At 39.5% G+C, this 27133-nt stretch overlaps 1 long non-coding RNA gene across 1 annotated transcript; it reads right to left on the bottom strand.

The window, feature by feature from the left end:
• Positions 1 to 1619: 1619 nt before the first annotated feature.
• Positions 1620 to 7159, bottom strand: LOC308185470. Its single transcript, XR_013943402.1, has 3 exons — positions 6875 to 7159; positions 5079 to 5389; positions 1620 to 3821 (listed from the first exon to the last, which is right to left on the bottom strand). It is a non-coding gene; the product is annotated as an uncharacterized lncRNA (long non-coding RNA).
• Positions 7160 to 27133: the final 19974 nt, after the last annotated feature.

A 27133-nucleotide genomic window follows, 5' to 3' on the forward strand; every position in this document is an offset into this window, starting at 1 on the left:
AAAAAAAAAAAAGAATAACGATTTATATTTTTGCACGTCTGCAATGTCTGCAGATAGTTGTTCCACAATCTGTTTCCCTGAAAGGAGGATAAAGATGCATAAATACCAGAATGAGACAGGAAGGATGGTCTAGCAATTAGGCTGTCAGATATTGAGAGGATTGCTTCTCAATTCTGCCTCTTTCAGATTTAGTGAGTGACTCAAGGACAGTGTTTACTCCATGGGAAAGCAATCCAGTGAGTGCTAGCCTGCCTTCATATGGATAGTGATTGCTGAAACCATCAAGCAGTCCTAAACTCAATGGCTCACTTACAAATTAGCTGATTGGGCTGGGAAATTGTATAATTAATTTATAATGAAAACAGGGCTGGAAGCTTAACCACAGAACTGTAGTGGCTATACTGGCAAAGTGAACTACTAGTTCATAAGTCCTTTTCAAAAACCATGTGTACAACTTAATTAAAAATAATTTTAACAATTGCAGTTTGGTAGCATTAACAAGGAACCTACAAAACTGAAAGAATATTCATTTCATTAGCAGAAACTCCTGGTCATCATTACATTTAACTTTGATGCCTGAAGTACAACCTAATTACACAGATTTTTGAGACAGAGCTTCCTCATTCTGTATGCTTTTGTCAGTCCAAATCAATTTAACAGACTGCCTCCAGCACTCTTGAAAACACTGAGACTCTCATGACTAGTTTCTCTGGCAAGGTTTAAAAAAAAAAAACTCTAGTCAGGTTTCCTAAGTTGCAAATCCCCAAGAGCATCTTCACACCAGCTTTAATAGCTTAGTCTATGACTGCTCACTCAGTTATCCCAGCTAAAAGATTCTGCAATCCCTTCCTTGCCAATTTAAGTGTAAAATATGGGATGTGTTGTTCAGTCTGCATGAGGGGTTCAAACTTTTGTGTGTCCAAGAAAAGAGAAGTTTGTTTATTTAGTTCATTTGCCCTCTGTGACATACGGTCACAGTGATTCTCTCTCTACCCTCTGCCTTGGTTCATACAGCAAATCTGCCAAAGGCAGGTAAAAAGAGGCCAACTCAGCAGTGACCACATCAGTGTGGATGAGATTTGGTCATTAACTTTCTTTCTTAGCAGTCAGCTACCGGAAGGAACATAAATTAGCAGAAAGCTTTTTGAGTCTGACATGCTTTTAGTGGTTGGATTCTTCTGGTGTCAGCAGATACAAGCTGTGGTGATGTCTGCCAGCAGCACTGCAAGGTGGAGCGCAGCCAGAATTTCTGCCATAAGCCTCAGAGGTATATTTGTCCTTATGTAATAACACTTTTCACAAAGGATCCCAAAGTGCTTTGAAACCACACAAGATATATTCAGCAAGTGATTCATCAGCAGGGCTTCTCCAGGGCACAGCTGTCTTTACACAGGCTGTAAACTTCTGGGGTCTTAAATAGCAGCATCTTCAACCAGCTTTTTAAAGCATGGGGTGGGTGGTGCCTGTGCTTGACTAACTCTTCTCTGTGGGGTTTGTCCTATTAAAAATAGAAAAAGGTGTGGTGGTTTCACACCAATGGGATGCTAAGATCCACCACTCTGCTCTCAGACTCCCCCTTCTCAGAAGGACAGGGAGATAAAATACAATTTAAAAAAAAAAAAAAAAAAAGAAAGAAAATAAAGCTCATGGGTGGATGTAAGGACAGGGAGATCACTTATCAATTACTGTCACAGACAAAAACAGATTCCACATAGGGAGATTAATTTATTGCCAACCGCTAACAGACTACAGAAGTGAGAAACTAGAAGCAAACTAAGAACAACTTCCCCCCACTCTCTTCTACATTCTCCCCCCAAGCAGTGCAGAGGAACAGGGAATGGGGGCTCCAGTTCCTTGGCGATTCATCTCCACTGCTCCTTCACAGTCACTCCCTGCCCCTGCTCCACGCGGGGTCCCTCCCACGGGATGCCGTCCTTCCCGAACTGAGCCTGCGGGGGCTGCCCACAGGCAGCAGCTCTTCAAGAACTGCTCCCACACGGCTCCGTACCACGGGGTCCGTCCCCCAGGAGCAAACTGCTCCAGCACGGGTCCCCCACGGGCGGCAGCTCCCCCCAGACCCCTGCTCCTGCGTGGGCTCCTCTCCACGGGCTGCAGCTCCGGCCCGGGGCCTGCTCCTGCGGGGGCTCTCCATGGGCCGCAGCCTCCTCCAGGCCACATCCACCTGCTCCACCGGGGGCTCCTCCACGGGCTGCAGCGTGGAGATCTGCTCCGTGTGGGACCCGTGGGCTGCAGGGGGACAGCCTGCTCCACCAGGGGCCTCTCCACAGGCCGCAGGGGAACTGCTGCTGCCTGCCTGGAGCACCTCCTGCCCTCCTGCTGCACTGCCCTTGGGCGCTGCAGGGCTGCTTCTCACTCCTCTCTCCCAGCTGCTGATTTGCAGCAGTTTTTTTTCTTTTTTTAATTTTTTTTCTTTCTTTTTGTTTGTTTGTTTGTTTTTCTTCAATCTGCTATCTTAGAGACCCAACCAGTGTCACTCATGGCTCAGCTCTGGCCAGCAGCGGGTCCCTTTTGGAGCCGGCTGGCTCTGATCTGACATGGGGTAGCTACTGGGCTCTGCTCACAGAGGCCACCCCTGCAGCACTGACACTTTTGCCTTATAAGCACAATACAGTGGAAAACAACAGAATACTGAATATTATTTTCTCTCAGTTTCATGCAAGTGCTTATTTACAGCACACCTCTTAAGACCAACCTGGCATAACCCCCAAAGCTGTTGAAATCTTACAGTAAGCACAAGTTATTTAGCATAGAATTGGCTCTCAGGACTTGGATACAGGCCCAGCATCCTGCAGAGGTCTTAGCTATCAAAATTCTCGTAAATCCAAGGCAACTCAGATTACTGTTTCTTCCTGAACATTTCTATGGAAATTTGCAGTTGCAAAGTACAAATCTTCTGAATATTACCTTAAGGTCTTGAAGTAGTTTGTATGAGCATGGCTTCCCCTTTCCCTTCTGCTGCAAATAGTTAAACAGTGTCAAGAAATATTATATGCATATAATAATATGCATATTGTTTCTCATTCCTGCTTGGAATCTTCATTTTGGAATCCATCAGAGTAAAGGATGCAAGAGAGATCATACTATTGCAATTCTGGGTGACGCTTGATTAAAACTGATATCCATAAATGCTGAGACAAGTGAAGAAAGATTATAAAATTGTTGAAAAAATATTAACATGATTTTTTTCTTTTTCTTTTTTTTTTTTTTTAATCAGAACAGGAAATGATTGCCATAGGCATTATGAAACTAATAGGTAACACCGAGCATTTTTAAAACAAAATCCAGTAAATGTAAATCATGGGGAAAAAAAAAAAATCCTAATATAACAATAACGCCTTCCTAGGAGTCCATGAAAATGCTCCAGGTTTCCAGATCTCCAAGTAGAAAGATAAAGACAGATCCAGTCTCAACATATAACCTAATCTCACCCTAGAAAGTAAGAAGCAATAACCAAAGGATAAGTTAATCAGAAAGAATTAGAATTTAGAATTAGTTTAAATATATCAGGAATATTGCATCAACTGAAAAAATTACAACCAGATCAAAAGCTCGTTGGTATTCCACTGAGATTTGAGCAGGTTGGGTGATCTCAGGGCCTTAAAATTACAAAATCATCATACCACAGAAATACTCTAATTAGGAACAGAAAGCTGTGCTCTTCCACTATGTAACAGCAAGAAAGATGTGAAAGTGACACATCAAAAAATTCCATTGGAAGGGAAGCTCTGTCCTGTGAGCTGCTGGCGTTGGTGGCGGGTGGTTCTCTCTCCACTGGTGGGTGGACAGTCATTCATTGTTGGCTAGAGTGAGGGAAATGCCAGTAACAGTCATCAAAGTCTAAATTTATGACAATCAATTAAGCTACAAGACAAAAAATAGCATTAGGCAAACAAATGTATTTACAATACACAGTTCCATGTCATCCCACCTTTGAAAGCTGGTATTGAAGCCACTATAAGAATTAGCACAAAACAGAAATTCTGTATGGTTTCTCCTGACAATAGCTTAGGAAGAAACAGGACAGTCCCAAGATGGTTTGAAATGTGTGATTTTTTTTGTCATTCAGAATTGCTGGAGGACAATCACAATCCCCCAAAATATTCTAGAAAATTATCTCAGAAACAAATATTTGAAATGTTTGAAGCTTTCAATTTTCAGAAAATTTATGACATAAGATGCTTTAATTTCAGAACAAAACCCATTCTAAACTAGAATACTGATTCCACTTAAAGCTGGGTTTCCAAAGAAGTGGTATTTGTACATTTGTGCTGTCTAACTGCTTGTCTCTGTAGAAGAGAGAAGGGCAAATTCCTGGTGTTTTGTGTAGAACATATTTAAAAGGTAATGTGAGAGAAAATAAAAATTATTCTTTCCTTGGTGACTTTTGCAAAAATGAAAAATGTGCAAAATGTAATGCTTTCTCCTTAAACTTAGTCTGGTAAACCAATGCCTTTTGATTAAATATGTGTATGTATATATATATATATATATGAATATTAAATATATGTGTATATATATGTGAATTACCAAAAAAAAATTTAGTTCCATGCATAACCTCAGCAAAGTCAAGTTTGTTGGTAGTAGATATGTTGTGGAATAAAATGTATCCATTTCATGTAAGTATTCATTGCCTTCAGTGACTAAGATTTGAATCCACTACTCTAACTCAAGAAATAAAATTTTTATGGAAAAGATGTAATAAAACAAATTAAATATAGAATATATGAACCAGTAAAACACCTTGCAAAATATATATGATATCTAAGGTCCCAAAGGCAAAAGCATGGCACACAGAGATTAGTGAGTGAGGCTGCATGGTGGAAATTGTAGATTTTAAATAAAATATTCTTGTAATTCAAGTTTCTGTAAAGGTCATACTATCATTATCATTCACATACATGTTAAATGGCAGCTGGCTGCTCTGAAAAGCTGTTTCTAAGTAAACAGAAAAGGGAGGGAGGATGGAGGAAAAAGGAGTAATGGTAGGATGAACTCTATAAGGCAATGTAGGACAGATGTCCTCTGCATAAACCTAAGAAACAGGACCATTTCCTTACCTGTCACTCTGAGTTCACCGAGGCCTTGAGATTGATAAGAAATATGTCTTCTGCAGCATAGGGGTCAGATTTCCAAAACACGTGTATTGGTGAGTATTAAGAGTATCAATCAGAAAAGCACATTTCCATGGGAATGTTTGGCAAGAACCAGAACTGCAGGCCTTATTTTTGGGTGTACTTCCCAGAAAGGAGCAGAAGATGCCTTACTCAACACAGCTTCTTTTTCTGCTGGATAATCAATTACACTGTCAGCTTTCAGTATTGGCTTCACATTTTAGTAGCATGAAGAGAGCGAAAATATAGTTTTAAATCTAAAAAAAAGAAAAATTGAACAAGCCCAAAGCCAGCCACACTATTCGATATTACTCATACACACCCTGCCATGACTTACTCATTTTTCAGTTTATTATGCCCCCTTACGTGATCTATAATAAAATAAGCAAAATGTGAAGCAATCCATGTGTCAATGACATTTCTACAGTCTTGAGTTGCTTAGATCAGCAGACAATGCAAGTATAATAATATGAGAACTTCTCCATTATCACAACTATCCCTCACCAGTCCCTCTATACAAATACCTTCAAAAGTACTGATTTAACTCAACTATATGTTCCTACATTATCCTAGAAGTCTGCCTGAGTCCATGATTTTGAGATCCATCACTATGGCAGTACAAATAAACTCATAAAACAATGAAGAACTATGGGAGTCATGTTTTGCTCAACACAGAGGCAAAATGATCAGCACAAGTGGGGAGATTTGCAAGGAAGAGCATTACTTTTTCATTCTTATCTTTGACTCAGCATCAGCTGCAGCTTGAAGTGCAGCAGCTGGCCTGGCTACAAGCAATTCAGAGAAGCAATGTGCTTCTTTCCAGATGCAAAAAGCATACATTTCCCAGATAGGATATATGTAAATATGTGTATTTCTCTGCTGCTACCCGGAGAGAGTTCTACACCAGATAAATGCTGTTTCAAGCCAGCATCTTAGTATAGCAGTCAGTTTGCTTTGTACCATAAACACAAAAAGTTGATTTAACAACACACAGAGACAATTTGTCCTCTTGCCACAGTGAATAAAGCATTCATGAGATCTCTGGTGTTGGAAGTAACAAAAAGCTACTTCATCTTTGACCTGATTGATACCCAGTCAGGTCAAATCTGATGTTTACTCACAGTAGAAATATCTATATCTGTTTATTGCAGTAGAATTTATTATTACACATGGATATAATATTCTATTAGTTTCATTTATTAAGATCCACCATAGCTTTCCCGTAATACAGTTGCCATCTAAACATGAGCTGAAATGTTCTCTGCAACTTGATACATAAACTTAGGACAAACAATTGTTCTAGCGTTATTAAGAATTTTAAGATATTGCATATTTGTCAAAAACAGTGCTATTAGTCTGATTTTCCCATACGGGAGGTAGCAGATGCATGTAGTCCTGGTAATTTTAGCTGATAAAATTGAAGAATTCTGCCACTGAAAAATTTTTGAAGACTAATATTGTAACCTGTTCTGAATAAAACACCAGAAGAGCAATAAGACACATCTCTAATGATCAAAATAAATCTACTTCAACACTCTGCATGTTCATATAGAATAAAGATTTTTTTTCAAATCAGTCTTCAACACTGGTAACATTTTTTTTTTGCAAGCATTTAAGCACATTATGAAATTATTATCTGATTTGATCATAGACATTTCTTCTGTAAGATCCCTGCCTCATTCGGTGGTTACAATGGACAGCGGAAACAGATTTTTCTCTTATCAGTTTTTCATGAAACTTACCTCTTAGGAACAAATTATATTAGTGTTAGTAATCACATGCGCTCCAGGGTAATCTTTGCATATCATTTCAGTATTTTATAAAGTACCTATATCCAAATTGATATTGTTATCCTCATTTTAGGTATGGAAAACAGAGAAAGAGACATATTAAGACCAAAACATTTTTTTGATTTGAGGTATCCTGTTTGTGGTTAATTGAATCCTTATGTTTAGATAGTTTTGCATTATGTTATGTACCACCTTAAAAAAAAAAAAAAAAAGAAAAAAAAAAGAAGGAAAGAAATAGAAAGGTCTCCATCAAATGTTGTCACCTACCAAAGACCACGGTTTGATTGGCTAGTGTAAAAGCAAATAAATCAGTGGCAGAGGTGGAACAGCTGCCATTACTTTCAAATACCATTCAGCCGCATTAGGAAGGCTTTTCTTTTCTGTAATCTACTGTCTGGTTCAGCAAGTGCTTTCCCACCTCTGCCCCATATGAGGGTGAGTACTGCCTTCCTCCTCTGCTACCTTGCACAGTCATTGCTCATCTGCAAAGCAAGACACCCTCATGCTGACTGCAACAGAAGACCCAATGAGAAAAAAACATAAACAGGATACTTAAAGGTAAATGAAGTAACACTTGCAAAGCACTGTCATAAAGCTGCACTTGCACTCATAATACTGAATTTCTACAGCTTTTGGCCAAATTGCTCTGCATCTTAGTATAACAATAAACATAGATTAAAGAGGTTAATTTCCTACTTATTTTTGTTAAAAATAAAATAAAATAAAATTCAGGAAATAGCACAAAGCATTGAACTTTCCTATTTGAGCCTATTATATTGGCTCCCAAGAGTTATTTACAGGCCTTGAACTTCTGCTTTCACCACAACTCTGTGTTTCTGAAGCTACCCAGTGACCAATTGCAACAGGAGACTAACACACCAAAACTGATGAGCATTAGAGTGGGATGAAAGATATACTTTCCCCATGGACTCCCTCCCCCAGCCTTCCATCCCTCATTCCCCAGCTGCCTTCTCTATCCATGCCTTCTCCTGATCTGCCCCCCTTCCCAGACATGCATCACCAGCAGCCCTTGACATTACCAGCACTTTTGACCCCATCTCCTGCTCCCTGCACAACTGGTGGTCTCCTCTCCTTCACAGCTTCATACACCAGAAGAACACAGACAAGTATATAGTACATACAAGTGTCACATCTCTTCTGGCCTACAGCAGCTAATGTTCGTTTTGGTCTTTGGTTGGAGCCTGGTAAGTTGCTTTTTAAGGATAACATTAGCATTCCAGTCCTATCATAATTGCCTTATTCCTAGTTTATAGATGGTACGTTCATAAGAGTTTGTTTCTAAATGTAAGCATTATCAAATTAGTCACAGCCCCCAAATAAATTTTATTAAAATTTTTATCTGGTGCTTTAGACTGTTCTGTTATCTCTGATGATCAAGATCAATTTATGTGTTTGTAACATACATACATGAAAACATATGAAACTTCCCTGATGTTCACTAGAGATGTAAGCAATCCAGGTTTCTCTCCGCATTTCTGGCATGAATGGTGATGTATAAGAATCAAACATTTGCTTTTCAAGAATATGCTTTGTTATAAAACTGTTGTCAAGCATTTCATTTATTAAGTTAAAATTCTAATGAATAACAAACATGAAAGGGGAGGAACACTGGTTAATTAAGTTTGCCTTGAGTTGAATTGAAAAAAATGCATATTTGTGGAAAATATTTTTAATTATTTGCCTTGATCTATAATCATGTATAGGTAGTATTTGGAAAGGGAAGAAACAGTATTTTTTAATAATTTTTATAAAATAACAATTTACACTTTAATTGCAGGTCTCCAGAGCTCCACAAATAGTAATTACTCATAATGAAAGAAAAGGTGATTCTAAAAATACTGTATAGCAGAAGTGGAATAAAAAAAAAAATTTTTTTTTTAAAGCTTAAATAGGATTTTTTTCTACAAACATTTGCAGTATTCCACTCTGTGGCACTCCGTAACACTTTATTATCACTGGTTTCATTTTCCTTATGGGGCTTGTGAACTTTCTAGGCAACCACTGCACAGTGGGCATGCTTAGGTTTTAAAAGCTTTAGGAAGCCAATGGATCACTTAATAGAAACAGCAGGAGACAGCAACACGCCTCTATGAGGGCAGTAGATGTCAAAGGACCATCACCACAATAAAGCTCAAATACTACTTAAAAGTACCTATTAAGAGCCATCTTGAAGCATTGAGGAATGTTTAATCTTCACCAGCAGTCACCCGTGAAGCACTAACAGCCACCTTCATACTGGTCATCAAAATATTAGTTAAATTGTACCCAGGGATTTGAAACTTCCCTTGGAAGATGAGCTATCTGCTTGCAGTGGGTTTACGTGGTAAGGTTTTGGTGGGGGGGCCTGCAGGGGTGGCTTCTGGAAGAAGAATACAGAAGCTGCCCCATGTTAGATAAGGGCCCTGCTGCTGGCCAGAGCTGAGCCAATAAGCAATGTTGTTTGTGCCTCTGGGAGAGTGTATTTAATAAAAGGGGAAAAAACCTGCTGCTCAACAGTATCTGGGAGAGAGAGAGAGGAGTGAGAAGCAGCCCTGCAGACACCAAGGTCGGTGAAGAAGGAGAGAGAGGAGGTTCTTCAGGCACCAGAGCACAAGTTCCCCTGTGGCCTGTGAAAAGGCCCCTGGTGGAGCAGGCTGTCCCCCTGCAGCCCACGGGTCCCACACGGAGCAGATCTCCACGCTGCAGCCCGTGGAGGAGCCCCCGGTGGAGCAGGTGGATGTGGCCTGGAGGAGGCTGCGGCCCATGGAGAGCCCCCGCAGGAGCAGGCCCCGGGCCGGAGCTGCAGCCCGTGGAGAGGAGCCCCCGCAGGAGCAGGGGGCCTGGGGGGAGCTGCCGCCCGTGGGGGACCCGTGCTGGAGCAGTTTGCTCCTGGGGGATGGACCCCGTGGTACGGAGCCGTGTGGGAGCAGGTCTTGAAGAGCTGCTGCCTGTGGGCAGCCCCCGCAGGCTCAGTTCGGGAAGGACGGCATCCCGTGGGAGGGACCCCGCGTGGAGCAGGGGCAGAGAGTGACTGTGAAGGAGTGGCAGAGATGAAGCATTAGGGACCGACCACAGCCCCCATTCCCCTGTGTTGCTTGGGGGGCGGAGGTAGAAGAGGGTGGATGGGGGGAATGTGGTTTTAGTTTGCTCATGGTTTCTCACTGTTCTGGTCTGCTAATCATAGGCAAAAATCATACTAATCTTCTTGTATTGAGTCTGTTTTGCCCATCACAATAATTGTTGAGCCATCTCCCCATCCTTATCCCAACCTTGGAGCCCTTTTCATCATATTTTCTCCCCTTTCCCTTTGAGGAGGGGGAGTGATAGATTGACTGTGGTGAAGCTCGGCTGCCCACCCAATTAAAACCACCACAGTGCTCGAGAGCAAAACTTTGAGTAGTTTTAACAGCTCCAGTGCATTTCATGAAACTGAAGATATCTCTGTCTTTTTGCTTGTCAGAGAACTTGAGCAGCAGTATAACTCAACATTGTAAAACAAATGTCATCTCTGGCTTGCTGCAGTGAAGGGAGCTCTGCAATTTTCACCCCAGAGCAAGCAGAGCTCAAAAGTACAGCAGGAGCTCCAGGTTCAGAGGGTGCCAGCCACACTGAGTTTTGAAACTCCTGCTGCTAAAATAATTCAGGAGTTTCACTGATACCATTTCTGGAGCCAGGTGGACATTGGTTTTCCCAGGTCTAATCAGAACAAGGTTTTGATTGTACACGCGCACACACACACAGACACACACACACAGACACACACACACACTGCAGTACTTCATTTTAAAAAAAAAAACAGGTAGGTGTCTAGCTGCGTATTACTGCTCTTGTTGTCTAATGCCCTGAACATAAGGCTGAGGATCAGGAGCACTGCAGTATATATAGTATACGTATTGCACTGTCTTGGGTTTGTAGTACTACCAGTCTCATCTCTACAGGTAGCAGCAGCTTACGGCTACATACACTTCTTAAGGCTCCATCAGCTGTTGAAAATCAACCACTGTGTTCCTGCAGCCTTTCATCACAGCAGCAATCAAAGGCTGTGGCTCATGTTGGAAGTTGTTGGGATCTGAACCTGCCTAGCGTGATCACAGCTGCCAAGCTTACAGAGGGGACTCATCTGCCTTGTCCTTTTAAATGCTCCTAATGCCATGCCAGCCTCTTTGTGCTGTTTGCAGGAGTCTGAGGATCAGTCCTGAATCTGCACCAGTCATCACTGTGATGGGCAACTTTGTTCTGTCATTTTTCTGATTCCTGCCTCCTCTCTTTGAAGAGCCTTGTGCCCCAGGAAACTCCGTCATGAGCTGTGATTCTGGGTATTTTTTTCTCTGGTTCCTTTGAGGATGAAAAGGAGCTCTGCATGGGAGGGTTACTTTGCCTTTCCCATATTATTCATCTGCTGAAAGGTTTGCCACATTCAGTTTATGTCTAATTACTTCTCTGTCATTCCAATTAGTCACCGCATGTAATGTCAGAAGCTGAAGGATCTTTGCTGGGAATGACAAAGCCTATCTGGTTTAGTTATCTTTTGTATGAGATGTCTGGTATTGGGCTGTTATATTATCAATTACAATCTACATCAATGCCTTGTATCTTTCTGACCCATTAAGGTAGACATTTTGTAGTGCCAATCAAGCACAGACCCAGATCTACCCTTGAGTACTTCTCAGCAATGCTGATGTCTTTTCTCTGAACACTGGCACTTTTTACACCTTTTGTAAACTTATGAGTCTTTCTTGTATGTCCAGTATGACTTTTTGCTATCATCAGTATAGCTGAGTCCACCATTTCCTATAGTTTACTCCTAACTGATTTTTTTTTCTTTTTGAAGGAATACACCCTGTATGAGAGGTGTGTTAATGACATCCAGGACAGGTATTGCCATATTTCTGTTCTTGCTTACTGGGGGACGGGCTGATATCGACAGTTTAATAACATGGATAGCTCAGCTCATATCTTCTGCATTATTTCATGTCAAGATTGAATCTCTGGGATTATTAGATAGCAAACAATTGTGTCCTTAGTAAATGGGTTAGTTACCCAATGTCTTGTAAACAACACTGTTGGATTTTGTTTTGTTTTGTTTTGGTCATATTATGTTGCCTTCATAAGAATTATCTTCATACCAATAGCTCAAATGTCCCAACATACTATAGTTCAACCAAGAGTTTCTTGATAATGTTGCACAGCTTAGTTTTGCAGTACCTATTTCTGGATCTCCTGAAGAGAGACTTTTTCCTAGTTATATAGGATAAGTAGGAATGCAACAACAGGTGCATGACCAAGGTGGGTGGGGGTGGGGGGACAAAACAAACAAACAAACAAACAAACAAAACCTTAAATGGTATATTGACAAAAGTGAAAATTAAGACCAATAAAATATATTTCAGTATTCCAGTATTTTAGGAAAATTGTGTCAGATTTTGGTCTCTAGGTAGCTGACAAGACCTGGTTTAAACAGAGATGGATTAGGAAATTCTCACCCCTCTACCACACTCTCTGACATGAGTTTTTTCTTAATCTTTACCAGGTATGTAAAAACCTGGTAATATTTGCCTATCTGATAATATTTAAAAGTAAGATATCTATGTCAAAAATCTAATCCTGCAGGGCAAAAGTAGAAAAGTTCCTTCAGTTCTTGGGTCTTCCAGCACCAGATCTCCAGCTATCCATCAGCCTTTCCAAAACATTTAGATATGTCTTTGCTGTCCCTATCTTCTAGAGATAGTATATGATTGATGTGTAATGTTATCCTTCTTTACCTGCTCTTTTTTTTCTCTGAAACACTTCAGATCTCTTTGTCTCTGTATTCTGATCACAACCATAATTCTCATTTACCAGAAGCTATATTTGTTCCTTTTCGGTACTCACTTGCTTTATATTAATGTGTCGATATGTCTGTACTGAGATAGGTAGAATAACATAATGACTAGTTACTCCTGGTCAGCGTATGTATCCTTTCAATCCCATAGTGAATGGTTAGTAAATGTACTCAGAAAGAAGGCACATGATAATCCACTCGTGGCATACTTTCCAGCAAAAAACATAGGAACCTCCTGGGCCAAAGGTTAGGACAGGATCCCTCTCTTCTACAGTCTCCAGCATTGTAGACCAGCTCCACTCCCCATCACTTGGTCTAAGACCAGGGATAATACCCTTAGGCCCATTCCTGTAGCAGAGCGAAAACATCCTGTAGTGCTGTGATCTGCATGGCACCAATGTAGCATACCTACTCTACTTCATTTGTATACTAATCAATGTTTTCCTATCAGTGTAAGTTTTTTTGTCATTCTCGGGTTCTTCACAGAGCAACCTTCTCTACTTTTATGTGAAACTTCAAAGGAATAGGTTACACTTAATAAGTAAATAAATAAATAAATAAAATAGCAAAAACAAACAAGAGATGCAAAGGCAATCTCTCACCAGCAGAGCAATTGCCTGTCTCCAAGCAACAACTGCCCTGGAAAGATTCCCCACAGTTCTACTGTTGAGCAAGATATTCTAGGGTATGGAATACCCCTTTGGTCAACTAAGTTCAGCTGTACCCACTGTGCTCACCCCCAGCCTGCTCTCTTGGAGGCAGAGTGAGAAACAAAGAAAGCCTTGAGGCTGTGCAAGCACTGTTCAGCAGTCAGTGGTTACCAGCTGCTATTCAGTCACGAACCTAAAATAAAGCATCCTACAGGCTGCTGTGAAGGAAATTAACTCAATCCCAGCCAGACTCAGAACAGTTCCAAAAGCATAACTGCTTATGTTTCAATTGTCTTCTTTTATCACCATTGTTTATATTGTCTATCTGTTGTTCTTTCCTCCCTGTAGTCTCTCTCTCTCTGAGCTGCTATATTGTTGGTGATTTTTCTCTCCTTTACCTCTTTATGTGAATTAAAACTAGAAAGAAAGAAAGAAAGACCCAGGGAAACTGTTTGAGTCCCTCTTTCAAGCACTATCATTATTCCCAAAATTGAAATTCATTTTCTCAGGTATTTAACAAAATCCTGAATCCAAAGATGTTACATAAATCTTTAAAGTTAAATAAAATATATTTTTAGTATTACTAATACCTCCCTTGTTTTTTGTAACTATAAAATAAATTTTGACAAATAAACTTTAACAAAACTTTTCACTTTATATTTTGTCTCATGATGTTCAAGAAAAAAAAAAAACTTCACTGTGAAACACTAAGCAAAGGAAAAACTGAAACAGGTATTCTCCCATTCTTAGTAACATAAATAAAATGGCTTGGAAAATAATATATTTTAAAAGTTTGCAGAAGAAGGAAATCAATGACTGCATTGTTGCAGTCATTTCACACATGTTGAAACAACGTGTTTCAGCACAAGTATTAAAAAATATATATATATTTCTCAATATAAACAGTAAACTAATGAAAAATTGCAACCAAATCCATACGTGTTGGACGATTCACATGTACAAAACTCTACAGTGTTGAAATAGTAGGCTGGATCTCATTTCATGGGTAAGCCACTGTTACTTTGTTACTTTTTCACCTTAACACTTACAGCTGTTGACAGATGGTAGAAGATGCACTGCTTTATCAATAAGAATAAGAATAAGAATAAGAATAAGAATGTAGATTTGCAAGGGTCTTCTTGCAGTAGCACAGCTCAGAAAGGTGTGTTTTGATGCACGTCACAGCTGCTGAAGCTGTGCCCTTGCTACAGCAGCCAGAAGCACAGGGGGAGCCACTAGAATTCTGGTCCCAACTGATTGTACAAGCCATGCATGGTGCTCACTCATCTCTTCCCTCCTCAGTAGGTTGTGATGCTTGTGTCCAGGTGTCTCTGGATACAGACAGTTTCCTAGTTTCTTATTGACCACATTTAAAGTCTGGGTACTCCGCTGTGATTTCATCAGTACCTTCGGTCACTGGCATTTTCCTGGTGGTATGCAGAGGTCGAGAACCTTTGCTATTTTGTTAGGTCCATCAAGCAGCCTTTGACACTGGTTATGAAAACATCAACAAGTTACCATGGGATTTCAGACTACCTACCCTGTGTTAACTTCTCACATGCAGGCTCTTACCCCTTGTAACCTTGATGTAGCTTACTTTTAGTTCACCAGGGATTAAGTTAGCTCACGTTGGCACATCAAAGGCATAACAACTTGAGCACAAAGGATTCTCACCCTGCTGCTGCACCATGTACTCAAAAAAAAAAAAACAACAAAAAAAAACCTGAGACAGTTTTTACTGCTAGAAAAATGTTAAACTGCCTGCATGTACTGTCAGGAGAAACACGGTGACAAACCATTCTGACCAAAGGAATTTAAATCTCCAAAATCTGCAGAAATTATAGTTTTATCATTGATCATTTGCATCCAGTAAATGCAGTCAGTGGTCTGCTAAGAGGTTTCCTCTTTCCGTGAACATCTTCCAGTATTTTAATACTCTACATATATCTAGTAGTACCAGTACTGAAGGATACACTAACCCTTAGAAACAGATTATCTCAGCTACCAAAAACAAAAATCATGGCTCCTTTTGTATGTCAACAATCCTCAGTACCAGTTTGAAGGAGACAGTAAACATAGTTTATTTAAACTATGTTTAAAAAATGTTTTAAAAAAACCTATGTTTAAACTATGTTTTAAACACTATGTTTTAAAATCCTATACTCTTATGTGACTCAGTCATTTTTAGCAGATTTTTCATGTTGCCTTTTCCCGCACCATTTCTTGTTTTATAATATAGGGAGTCCCTCACTGTCACCAAAGGAGAATACATTGTTTATTCTTTCTACAGCACCAAATGAGTGCACCACAACAGAGCGAATGCTCCGCCTGTTAGCTAGAAGTGCCATCCAATTCAACAGCACTTGCAAACAGTGCACAAGAAAAGAATTAGCAATTTTGCTCACCAGAATATCTCTCTGTGGCAACAGAAAGTCAGACATGCAGAATTTTACGTGGTGTGCATTGACCTGTGGGATTAGAAATTTCATATGGCTATTGAAGGTATTAATTTAGTCAAACCTTTCTCTGTCAAAGGGTATTGCAACAGTCTTCTTCACTTTTCTGCTCTGCAGCTTGTGAGCAGAATGCTTTCAGTGATGGGGTGCCCCTTTGAAAATCCAAATGAACCTCAGAGTGCCAAGAACGACATCTGCTGAATGTAATGGGAAGAAGAGAAAATATATATATATATACATCAGACCAACATTTGGATTTCTTTTCCATTGCAGGTGGAAGGAAATGGGACAAAAAAAGCTAATTAATATGATTAATAATCCACTTTGTCAAAAAGAAAAAGAAAAAAAATGCAGATTGCTGACTGCTCTAGATTGCAGCCTCTATTTATACCACTGAATACTTTCATCTCTTAAGATGCTGTTTAGATGAGCAGTAGATGCATCCTGTACTAGCCAACTGTAATGTCAAGTTATTGTGTCCCAGGATGTGCTGTGTGGATTTACACCAACTATGCCCTAAAATAAAGAAACCCAGTCCCAGACTTCCCAAATTTCAGGGCCTGACTTAAAGACCAAAATCTAGAATATGCTGACCGTCTGTTTTCTGGATTCAGTTGCCTAACTGTTCCGGGTTAACAATTCTCAAGTAATATCTCAAGTTATGTAATGAATTATACCCATGCCAAGCCAGAAAGACAGGCTGGTACAAAGGATTGCTAATAGGGCCTGAAATCTTTTGTATCTGATTTGTTTGTTTGTTTTAGTTTTGTTGTTTGATTGATTGTTTTTTTAAACAAGAGCAGGTATATGATCTCAAGCTAGCTGCTGGTTTTCAGAAACCTGCCTACCATCAGCACCAATTAGCATCTTTGTTACCAATCTTAATATGAAGTCCACAAAGTACTTAGCTATAGATCCCAAAGCATGCTTCCACGTCTGCACCAAAAAGCAGGCTAGGAAACTTTTGCAGAAAAAAAATCTATTTACTTTGCCCATTAAATATTTGTGCTGAAGAAGATTTCAGCAACCTGACTTCATGGTGTGGAACTTTCACATATGTTAAATTCAGATGGAAAAAAATATGCGGTGAAAGGGTCCTTCTGTAGTCTGTCTTCATTTGGGAGTCTCCAGAAGAGGCATGTAATCAAATTTTCCACAGAGGAAATGAAGTTCACCAAAATATTATCTGAGACTTTGTACACTGTCTCCAAAATGTCATGTGCATCATCACTAAGATTTTTATCCATATGTATTTATACCATAACAAAAATTCTCTTTTTGCTTTCATTTAACTTTTTTTTGGGGGGGGAGGGGGGGGGTATATTGATTTGGAAAGATTTTTTAAAGGCATGAATAAAGACAAAGTATCCAAGCTTGTTTAAATGTGCTTTGTTTCCACTTTTCCAATACGCTAAATTGATATGGAGTGGCTTAAGCATAATCTCTTACTAGTTCAAAGGCTTTTGTGGCATGCGTTTTAAATGCAGTACTTTGAGGTAATATTTTTATATATTCATTTTTAATATATTAAGTTTTTCAACTTAGATCATGAAGTTGTGTGGCTCAACATTGTCTGAGCACTTACTGTGCAAAGAAATTTGACTTTTCATTTTGCTTAACTAGTATATGGACATATCACATCACCTGACTAAACTCAAATGCATATTTCCATTTTGAGGTCTCCTCTTAAGCTGCATTTAATATATTTACTTCCCTGCATCTTGTTATTTCCCTTCTCATTTTTGCTATTTCTGTAATGTATTTAGGAAGTCTTTATTTTCTTTAAAATAATCATTTATCTCTTGAGAACATAAGATCAGGGTTTGACTTGTGATGCCAATAAAACCAAAGGCCTTAAATGAACTTCACCTGGCTAAATGTAGATATTTGCAGTTGAGTCACCTGATTTATCTTACTATAGATGTTGCTTTAATTGTTGGTATATATAATGGTATGAATAACTCTAGTCTGAAATTTATGAGTGTTTCTAATCATCAAAGAAGTAATATGTAAGAGTGCCATCCAAATGGAAACATACTAATTTTCATGATACGGCTACAAAAAGTTGTGAAAAGGATTGTACAAAGTTTTATCTGTTGTAGCAAGGGCTAGACTCTACAGCCCAGCAATTCTCACCCATGTGATACCTCTTTGCTCTAGTATAGCCCTGTATTCCTAGGCTTTTACCTTTCAAGTCCATGAAGTTTTAAAATTCAAGCAAATTACTTTTTTAGTTGTTTACTCAAAGACTATTTTGTAAGTTCTGACTAGATATAAATGTAAAGAAACATATTAGCCATAAATTAATTACTTGATTCATGCAAATTACTGTGCTGAGAAAGGGAGGATCCAGACTGGAAATAAGGTCAAAAGTCCACAGGGTTTAGGATCCAAAGCTGACTTCTCATTAAGTCACATAACAAACCAAATTCCACAGAAGTATGGATTACTGTTTTTTCAGCTATCCAGATATTAAAAATTATTTTTTGCAGTGTTTTAATTTCCCATGCCACAATGATTATAACCAAACATCTTCAATGTACATGGTGTTAACAGCAAAGTAGCATTATCCCTTGTCCTCAAAGGGATAGAACAGTCTTCTTGTCTCTGGTTGGAAGTCAACATTTATTTCTTACTCCACTGGTAAACAGGAGCCATCTGATTAAGATCCTGGCTACAAAAGCTGCTAGTGCTAGTATATCTTCACTTACATTTATACAGGGACCACAGTCAGGTCCGGAGTCATCCAAATCCATGCTCAGGAATTTATTCTTCATATTACCACCGTTGTTGCTGCAGGCACATCTTCTTGTGGCCTTCTAAATAACTATATGTTAAGTACACAGGCAGGCTGCTCTATACTTACTCAAATTGCTCAGACACCTAATTCATTTAATTGACATGATTTGCATGACACAAGGAAGCCATAATCTCTGCAATCCCTTTTGATCACTCAAATGTTCCTAAGAAGTGCCAAGGATTAGATTCCTTCTCAGTCTTCCTGATTATGAGTATTAATGCTCACACAGAAACTCTATTCCCACTACACTGCAGTAGAAATAAGCTTTTTCTAAATGAATGTATTAGTTCCCACCAGATATTTACTCATAAACAGTCCCTGATTCAAGAACATCTTTGAAGCTGACTTTTCAAAAGATGCAGCACATGAAGATCCAGAGTATTTCCTAGTACAAGTAGAACTACAAAATTTGAATCACAAATTATGTCCTTACAAGGATGTAATACTTCTGTTGAAGTATATTTTAATGTGGAACTTGCCCATGATTTGATATAAGGCATCTATATAAACCCTCACCGAAGCTATCATAACCCTTACTTGGAAGGAAGGCTAAATGGTAGATCAAAAGAACAAAGAATAAGTTAATGGAAGTGTTTACATGGGCTGATGCCTGTGACAAAAAAGAGAGTTGTCCTGAAAGGCCAGATAATAGGAAGCTGCTTTTTTTTTTCAGAACTGCTAGCTTGCAGTTCTCCTGGGAGCCAGCTGCACAGTGAGAATCAGCATCTTCATTAAAAAAAAAAAAAAAAAAAAAAAAAAGCAACACTAATAATAGATATCATTAGAACCATAGAATATCCAGGTTGGGAGGGACCCACAAGAATCATCAAGTCCAACTCCTGGGTCCCCAAAGGGCAACTCAAAAATATGTATTAGGTCATGTGTTTGAGAGTGTTGTCCAAATGCTTCTTGAACTCCGGCAGGCTCAGTGCTGTGACCACTTCCCTGGGGAGCCTGTCCCAGTGCCCGACCACCCTCTGGGTGCAGAACTTTTTCCTAACACCCAGCCTGACCCTCCCCTGTCACGGCTTCAAGATGTTCCCTTGGGTCCTGTCTCTGGTCACCAGACAACAGAGATCAGTGCCTGGCCCTCTGCTCCCCACCAGGAGGAAGCTGTAGACTGCAATGAGGTCTTCCCTCAGCCTTCTCTTCTCCAGCCTGAACAAAGCAAGTGACTTCAGCCACTCTTCATATGTCTCCCCCTCCAAACCCTTCAACATTTTAGTTGCCCTCCTTTGGACACTCTCCAACAGTTTATCCTTCTTAACTGTGGTGCCCAGAACTGCACGTAGTGCTCGTGGTGAGGCCGCGCCAGCGCAGAGCAGAGCAGGACAATGTCTTCCTTCAGCTGGCTAGCAGTGCCATGCTTGATGCACCCCAGGATACAGTTGGCCCTCCTGGCCACCAAGGCACTCTGCTGGCTCATGTTCAGATGGCTGTCAATCAAAACCCCCAGATCCCTTTCTCCATCATCTCGTCCCCCGGTCCATACATATATCCAGGGTTGCCCCTTCCCAGCTGCAGAATCCAGTACTTGCTGTTGTTAAATTTCATATTGTTGGTGAGTGCCCAGCTCTCTAATTTGTCCAGATCTCTCTTCAAGGCCTCACCACACTTGGCAGAGTCAACAGCTTTACCTAATTTGGTATCGGTGAACTTGCCCAAAAAACCTTCAAGTCCTTCATCCAAACCATTTATGTAAACATTGAAGAGGACTGGTCCTGAAATGGAGCTCTGGGAAACCCCACAATTGACAGGTCACCAGCCTGACATAAACCCATTTACGCGAATCTTCTGGGCCCAACCCATCAGCCAATAAATTAATCTGAAGTCTAGAGACTTTTGCTGACCTCAATAAATTCACCATTCAGTGGTGACTGACATCAGTCTAGACAGTATCAGAAGGGAAGCAAGAGACCTTGAAGCACTGTACATTTTCCACATTCATTGCCATCTATGCTTATTATCTCCATATACTGCTTAGTTTCTAGTTACTGCCTTTGGAGGCAGCAGGGACCAGTCACCTCTTCACACTGCTTCTGTAAAACCTCTATTTTCCACAGTCATTTGGACTGCTGAACAATTATCATAATGCTTTTATAGGTAGGTTTGTACTGTGGCTTGGAGCATTAGCACATTGATTCAGATAAACCAAATAATTTGTTTAAAAGCTCATATGTGTCTGTTCCATGCTAAAATAGCACAATCTAAAGCCAAAGGAATAAGGAATTCAGGAAAATAAGTAGAGATGCAGCATGTCAGTGGTAACTGGTGACTCACACCATCATGGAGAGCAAGCATCCTTTAGGGCACATCTGTGTGCAAAAGTGGAAGGGTAGCAGGAGAAGAAACCTGACTGACCACAGAGAGTCTTTCACACAGACATTCAAAAGCTATTTTTCTCCAACAATATCAGTATATGATTGAGGAATAAATTAGGCTATAACTTTATTTTTTTGAGAAAATTGAAAAATTAATGAATTTCTATAGTTTAATGAGCACACAGAAGCCATGTCAATCAAGTGTGATGCAGTTCATAAGACTGAGCAAGCACACACTATATGATCCCAGAGGCACCAGGCTGAATGTGTTTTCTTTCCATGCATTTTATGGTGCCTGCAATTATCATAGAGAATTTTATTTTTTCAGCTATTCCTAGTGAGAAGCTAGAATTCTGGTTTTCATAAAGTTACTTTTGATTACAAAAGGTTTTCTGCTGCAGAGTCATTTTTCACCTCATGCTGAAACTGGAAAGCAATATCTTGAAATCTCCACTGGAAACCCCAGACACTTTCTGACCCATGCACTGGCCACACACCGACCAGCACCATGTGTTTGGCTTTCCAGTGGCTCTGCCCAAAAGGCAGAGCAACTCTTACAGAAGAAGCAGTGTTTTGAGGTGGCTGAAGGATTGTTGTGCTGAGGGAAGTGTGGTGGTGTTTGTGAGGGAAGGTGCAAGGAAAGGAATATCCACTAAATCGTGGAACTAGAAGACAGAAGAAGCGTAAGAAGAAATGATTTATCCTGTCCCTTTATAACTTGATCTGTAGCATGATAGCCCTGCTGACACGTAAATCTTGCCCACCAGCACAGAGTGGGATAACTGTTTTCCTTCATGCTCCAATGATGGTTGGACCAGGTGACTGAGAATCAGGGACTTATGTTCCTCAGGAACTTAGCAACACCTGCCTGGAGACTGCACCTCAGTGTGGATATCTTCAGAGCTAAAGCATGGTAGCAAAGGACACTTCGTTAGAAAAGGGCAGGACCATTACAGTGATGGTGGAAGGATACTTCAGTTAATTACAAAGCTGCATGGGCACCGATGCCCACAGTGATTTCAGTTCATTATCCACAGCTTTTAACTTAATGAAGCATTTCCCTATACTTAGCTACTGTGGGCATGCCAAACATTTACTAGCTGATACCAGATCAAAACTGCGGCGAGCAACTGATCCCTGTGCAGCATATCTGCAGCTTCAGCTTTGACATTTTGCAGTTTTTAAGATAGCAACCAGCCAAGTATGAATGGCTCCTGCCTCAGAGATTACAGCCAGCCATGCAGAATATCAGCAAGCATGTTGTAAGCAATGATTACTCCCTTGTACGATCCATTTATTCTCAGCGAGACAGAAATCAGGAAAGATGGTGTTTGCATGGGGCAGATTCAGCAAACCTATCACAGCAGCTTGGCAGAGTCGTGGCTTGCTTGTGTCAAGTCTTCTTCCCTCAGGCTGAGAAGCTGGTTTGGCAGCGACGTTCAGACAAACTCACACATAGCTGATTAATAAACTACCTTGCTGAAAATGGCAGCTCCACTGCAAAATCTCATGTCCACGTATAATCCCACCCTACAGAAAGAAAGTTAATTTAGGAGAACTGGTCTCCTCCACTCATACATGGCTTTGGATCCCCAGGGCCCAACTGCTTGCTGAGACTGGCTGGCAAAGTACAGAGGCACAAAATAGTATACGCTTTTCAAAAGTATCAAGGGGTAAAGAAGAACTAAATGCATTCAGGTGCATCAAACCCATAGAAACTAATCAGTTAAACTACTTCTGAAGGAAAGAAACCTATTTCGATTCCATGTTCAGCATCTAGAGAATCCACCCTCACCTTGTTCCCTTCTACATGCAATGCACCTGCATGTCTATAAAAGTAGTTATTCCCCTGCAGATGCATCTACACTTCTCTAGACACACCATAATACTTAGAATCTTGATACACTGCAACGCATCTGCAGCAACCCTTCAGATTCAGCAAGTTTAAAGATTTCTTTCTTTGTACAAGAGCAGTGGCCAAGGCATTTTACAAAACAAATAATAACAGGAAACTTGCAAAATTCCCCAAGTGAAACCAGAAAATCCTCAATAGCTTTTTATGCATTACTACTAATACAAACGTAAAAGCTCTTCCAAATTATTGCCTTTCATTTAGAAACTAAACAAGATAGAAACTTATTACAAAAAACAAGCAATCAATCAGTCAAACAACAACAACAACAAAGTTTTCTGTTTTCTGTTGCAGCAACAGTTCTGCCGCTGTGTTGGACAGACAGGAGAAACCTGCACTACCAAACACAGTAAACAAAAGCTTTTCAATTTATATCATTTTAATTCTATCACTGTTGTGTTTTGGGGTCCATTTGCTGAATTAAAGCCACACCAGAGCTGTAGTTTAAGCCAATCCAGTCTCAAAACTTCATGCCACTTTACTGCACTAATTTAGTACTACACTTGCTAGAAGTCACCATGAGTTGGATGAGTCACTTCAAATACAATGCTTTACAATAAAACTTAATTTATAGGTACTTACAGTTCTGTTTTGCTGGTGTTTTCTTGGGTACAATGGATTAATTGGTACTTCAAAAGTCAAAAGTGACTTCAACAAAAAAAAAAAAAAGTTTGATTCACTGCTGGGCTTTTTACATACCTTATGTTCAACATTGACTTTTTAAACTAAGTTCTTGGGAAGACTCAGTTTGAGTCCTTAAAACATTATTTTACTTTCTTGAAATTGAAAAGAAAATGACTGTTCCTTTGGTTTAATCTTAACTGTTAGCATCCAGATTTTTTTAATACTTTTCTGTCCAACTAACACAGCATTCCTGTGCCAACAAGGTCTTTTGGAGAACAATCTAATGTGCCCATTACAACACCAGCCTCCAAGTTCATCACTCTACACAAGATGGTTTGGGCTAAGTTTTGCACAGCCCACACATAGCTTGCTGGGACGGTTATTTACTAATTCATAAAGGAAGCTGAACTTAGCCCTTTGGCAATGTCAAGTAAACAAGATGTGGCACTCCCCCAAAAAATTTTGACTGAGACCCTTTTCATGTGAACTAAGAGACTTACAGCTAATTTTGATGAAAAATCTTAACGGTCACACTGCAAACACTAAAAAGTAGGAGGTATACTATTTCGCTAGTATGTCTAAATTACTTCCCCAATTCTCCCCATGAATATATAGCAAATTTTACCAAACATTGCTTGTTAATAGATAATGAGAGAGCCATTACTATTTCTGCCTGGTACTGCTTGGAAGCACCTTGACAGCTCCAAGGCTTGTAAGGTTCACTTGCCACATCATGATTGTTCCTCTAAAACTGGAAGAAGGGCTACCAATTTGTTCATTATTCCTTCCTTTCATTTGCAGCTTTGCAAGTATTTTGAGCTTGAATATCAGGGTAACATTTGCCCAACTAAGCAGGCTAAGGATCATCTCAAGAATGGCGTCTTCTGTGAGTGATGCATGTCATTTTGCTGTAGGAAGTGTTATTCACTTACTTGAATACATCAGCTCTACTCAGATCTGTCCCAGACTGCTAAAAGAGTGAAATACAGAGAAGTAAAACTTACATGCTTGTTTATGGGGTTGTTTAGAGTTATAAGGAATCTACTCAAATTTTTGTTTTATTACCAGAAGCATAGAAGAAAAATCTCATTATCAGCACAAATAATAGAAGGGAGTTAGAGAAGTAGATTTTTTATTAAGAGCAAAAATAGAAAATGTTTGTCAATTTTCAGCCCATAACAAGATCTAAAAAGTTCAGACAAATCTATGTAGGCTACAGGACAGAAAATAAAGACTTGTTGATAAAAATCTTCTAAAAATAAATTTCTCATCTGACTATCAACTAAAATACAGTGCTAGCAAAACAGTAAAATGGCGGGATGGGGGTGGGGGGAATAAAGCATATAGAATGATAGTAACAAAAACAAAAAGAAAGAAAGGCACATATAGCTTGGTAGTTCTTTATCTAGCTTTCTAAATAAACGATGTCTGTATAGTCATAACTCCTGCCTGATATTAGCTGATTGACCACTCTTTTCTGCTGCTATAAATTCTGAATTATTAACAATTTCATGTATATTTCAAAACACGAGAAAGAGATTTCCAATATTAGTGACTTCACACAAATTCTGTGAAAAGCAGCACCTGGGTAGAAAAAAAAAAAATAGTTCTTGTCTTACAGTGGAAAAGGGAGACAAGCAATGACATACACCTAGTGGTAGCTGATGGCCAGTTAGTTAACAAGTATTGGCTGGCTCATCAGCACACCTATTCCAACATCACCTGCAGCAAGTACTGGTTTTCCGTGGGGAAGGAATCACAGCTGTGATAGAAGCCTGCCATAGGGAAAGAAAACGCATGGGACATACATTGAAGAAATTGTGCTATACTATATTTTTCCTTTTATAAAGAAAATTATAGACAAAATTCTTTTTTACTGTGGAAAATTACAAACACTTCATTTAAAAAAAAATGTTATGGAACAGTCATTTGTACATAAACTCAACATTTCCTTTCTTAAAACAAATAGAAATGTTTTAAACTGAAAATAACAACTTTCTGTCTAATAACAATTATTAACCATCACCATTATGCATACTGCTTCACTGCTCCCTTTTGCTTTACAAGAAAGCAGCTATTACTTTTAAGATTCTTCATAATTGTGTTACCAGCTTACCTAGAAGCTGCACTATGTTTTAGTTGGTCTGACTTGCAAAAATTAATAGATAAATAAATATTAAAATGAAGAGTGATAATGACCCTTAATGTGTTAAAGAAGACTGTTTGCTCTGCTAGCACACCTGCATAACGTGCCTCTCCTTTTCTCTCCAGCCCCCTCCTCCAGGCCAGCATACAGCCTTGCCCCTGCACTGCTCAGTGTTGACTGTTCCCTGATAAGCCCACTTCTGCCAGGCCATCTTGTTCCATGCTTCCTAAACAAACTGTGCTTCTTTGTTTAGAAAAAGTCAACATATTGGCTAAATCTACAGCAGTAAGGTAAATGTAAGTAAGAACAAGTACTGAGGCCAACTGGTACAAAGCTGGTGTCCAGGCTGTTAAACACTCTTGCCAACCAGGAAAGGGTTGCCACAGTCCCTTGGTCCAATCTCAGGAATTATTTAAAACAGTGCTAGTCAGCATGAGCTGAAATAATGTGGAGTTTATGGTTTTAACAACTTTATAACACAGACGAGTGAACTCCAGGCATCCCGGAATTTATTTGCATTGGCATGACTCTATTGGTTCTGGGATAGGAAAAAGCAGACCCAGGAGACTTGTGGACCATGAAGTATGAACTGAGAAGTGTTCTGGAAGTCCCTGAACCTGATGGGATGCTGGCAGGCAAGAAGCTTTTGGTAAAGCATGGAGAAATATGGCAGCCTTGTTTTTCAGCAGACATGAAAAGCTTGACCATTCCACAAACCAAATAGTAGGACTGCTTGGCCACAGCTATTTAACAAATTGTACCACAAACAACAGCTAATTAATGTTTATCGTTCTTAGGATAATAACTCATACAGAGAGAAAGTCTTCGTCTTAAGTAAGAATAGTACTTTTAATTGAGCATTTCTACAGTTCAAGGTCTGATTATAATAATTATATTAGTGTGCATTAAATAGCAATCAAATGAAATGTCAACATCTGCTTAGATGCAGAGGTTGTCATTAAAGTTTATTACAGATGCCTTGGAAATAATTAATATGTGTGGGGCATTCACGGTATCATTCTAGGTGTTACCAGTAATACCACCATACCTGAAAGGCTAAAAAAGTAATACCAGTCAGTACTACCTTCCACTCTCTTGTGTTTTATTGCTTTAGCAGGATATACACTGATTTTTCAGTTTTGTTCTGTTTTGTTTTTAATAAAGCTCTTAGCCCACAATGTTAAAATATAGGAAAGAACTAGTCTGTCCAACAAAGAAGTTTAGGATTGACTTAACCATCTTAGTAGTAGGAGCCTATTACTCTAGTGACTAATGTTTAAATTTTTCTCTACATTGCAGTACAATCCACAGATGAAGATAAATTTTCCATAGAAATAACATTGTTTGCTGTATAACTGGATTTTGGGCCAATTTTTAGAATACCCATGTCTCAATATCTGCCGTAATAAAGCACATCTATGATGCATATTGCAAATGTGCTCTCATACTGTGAGCAATAAAATCTAAAGCTCACTGGCCTT

This window comes from Anser brachyrhynchus (assembly GCF_964034855.1).
Source record: "Anser brachyrhynchus genome assembly, chromosome: Z".
Classification (NCBI taxonomy): domain Eukaryota; kingdom Metazoa; phylum Chordata; class Aves; order Anseriformes; family Anatidae; genus Anser; species Anser brachyrhynchus.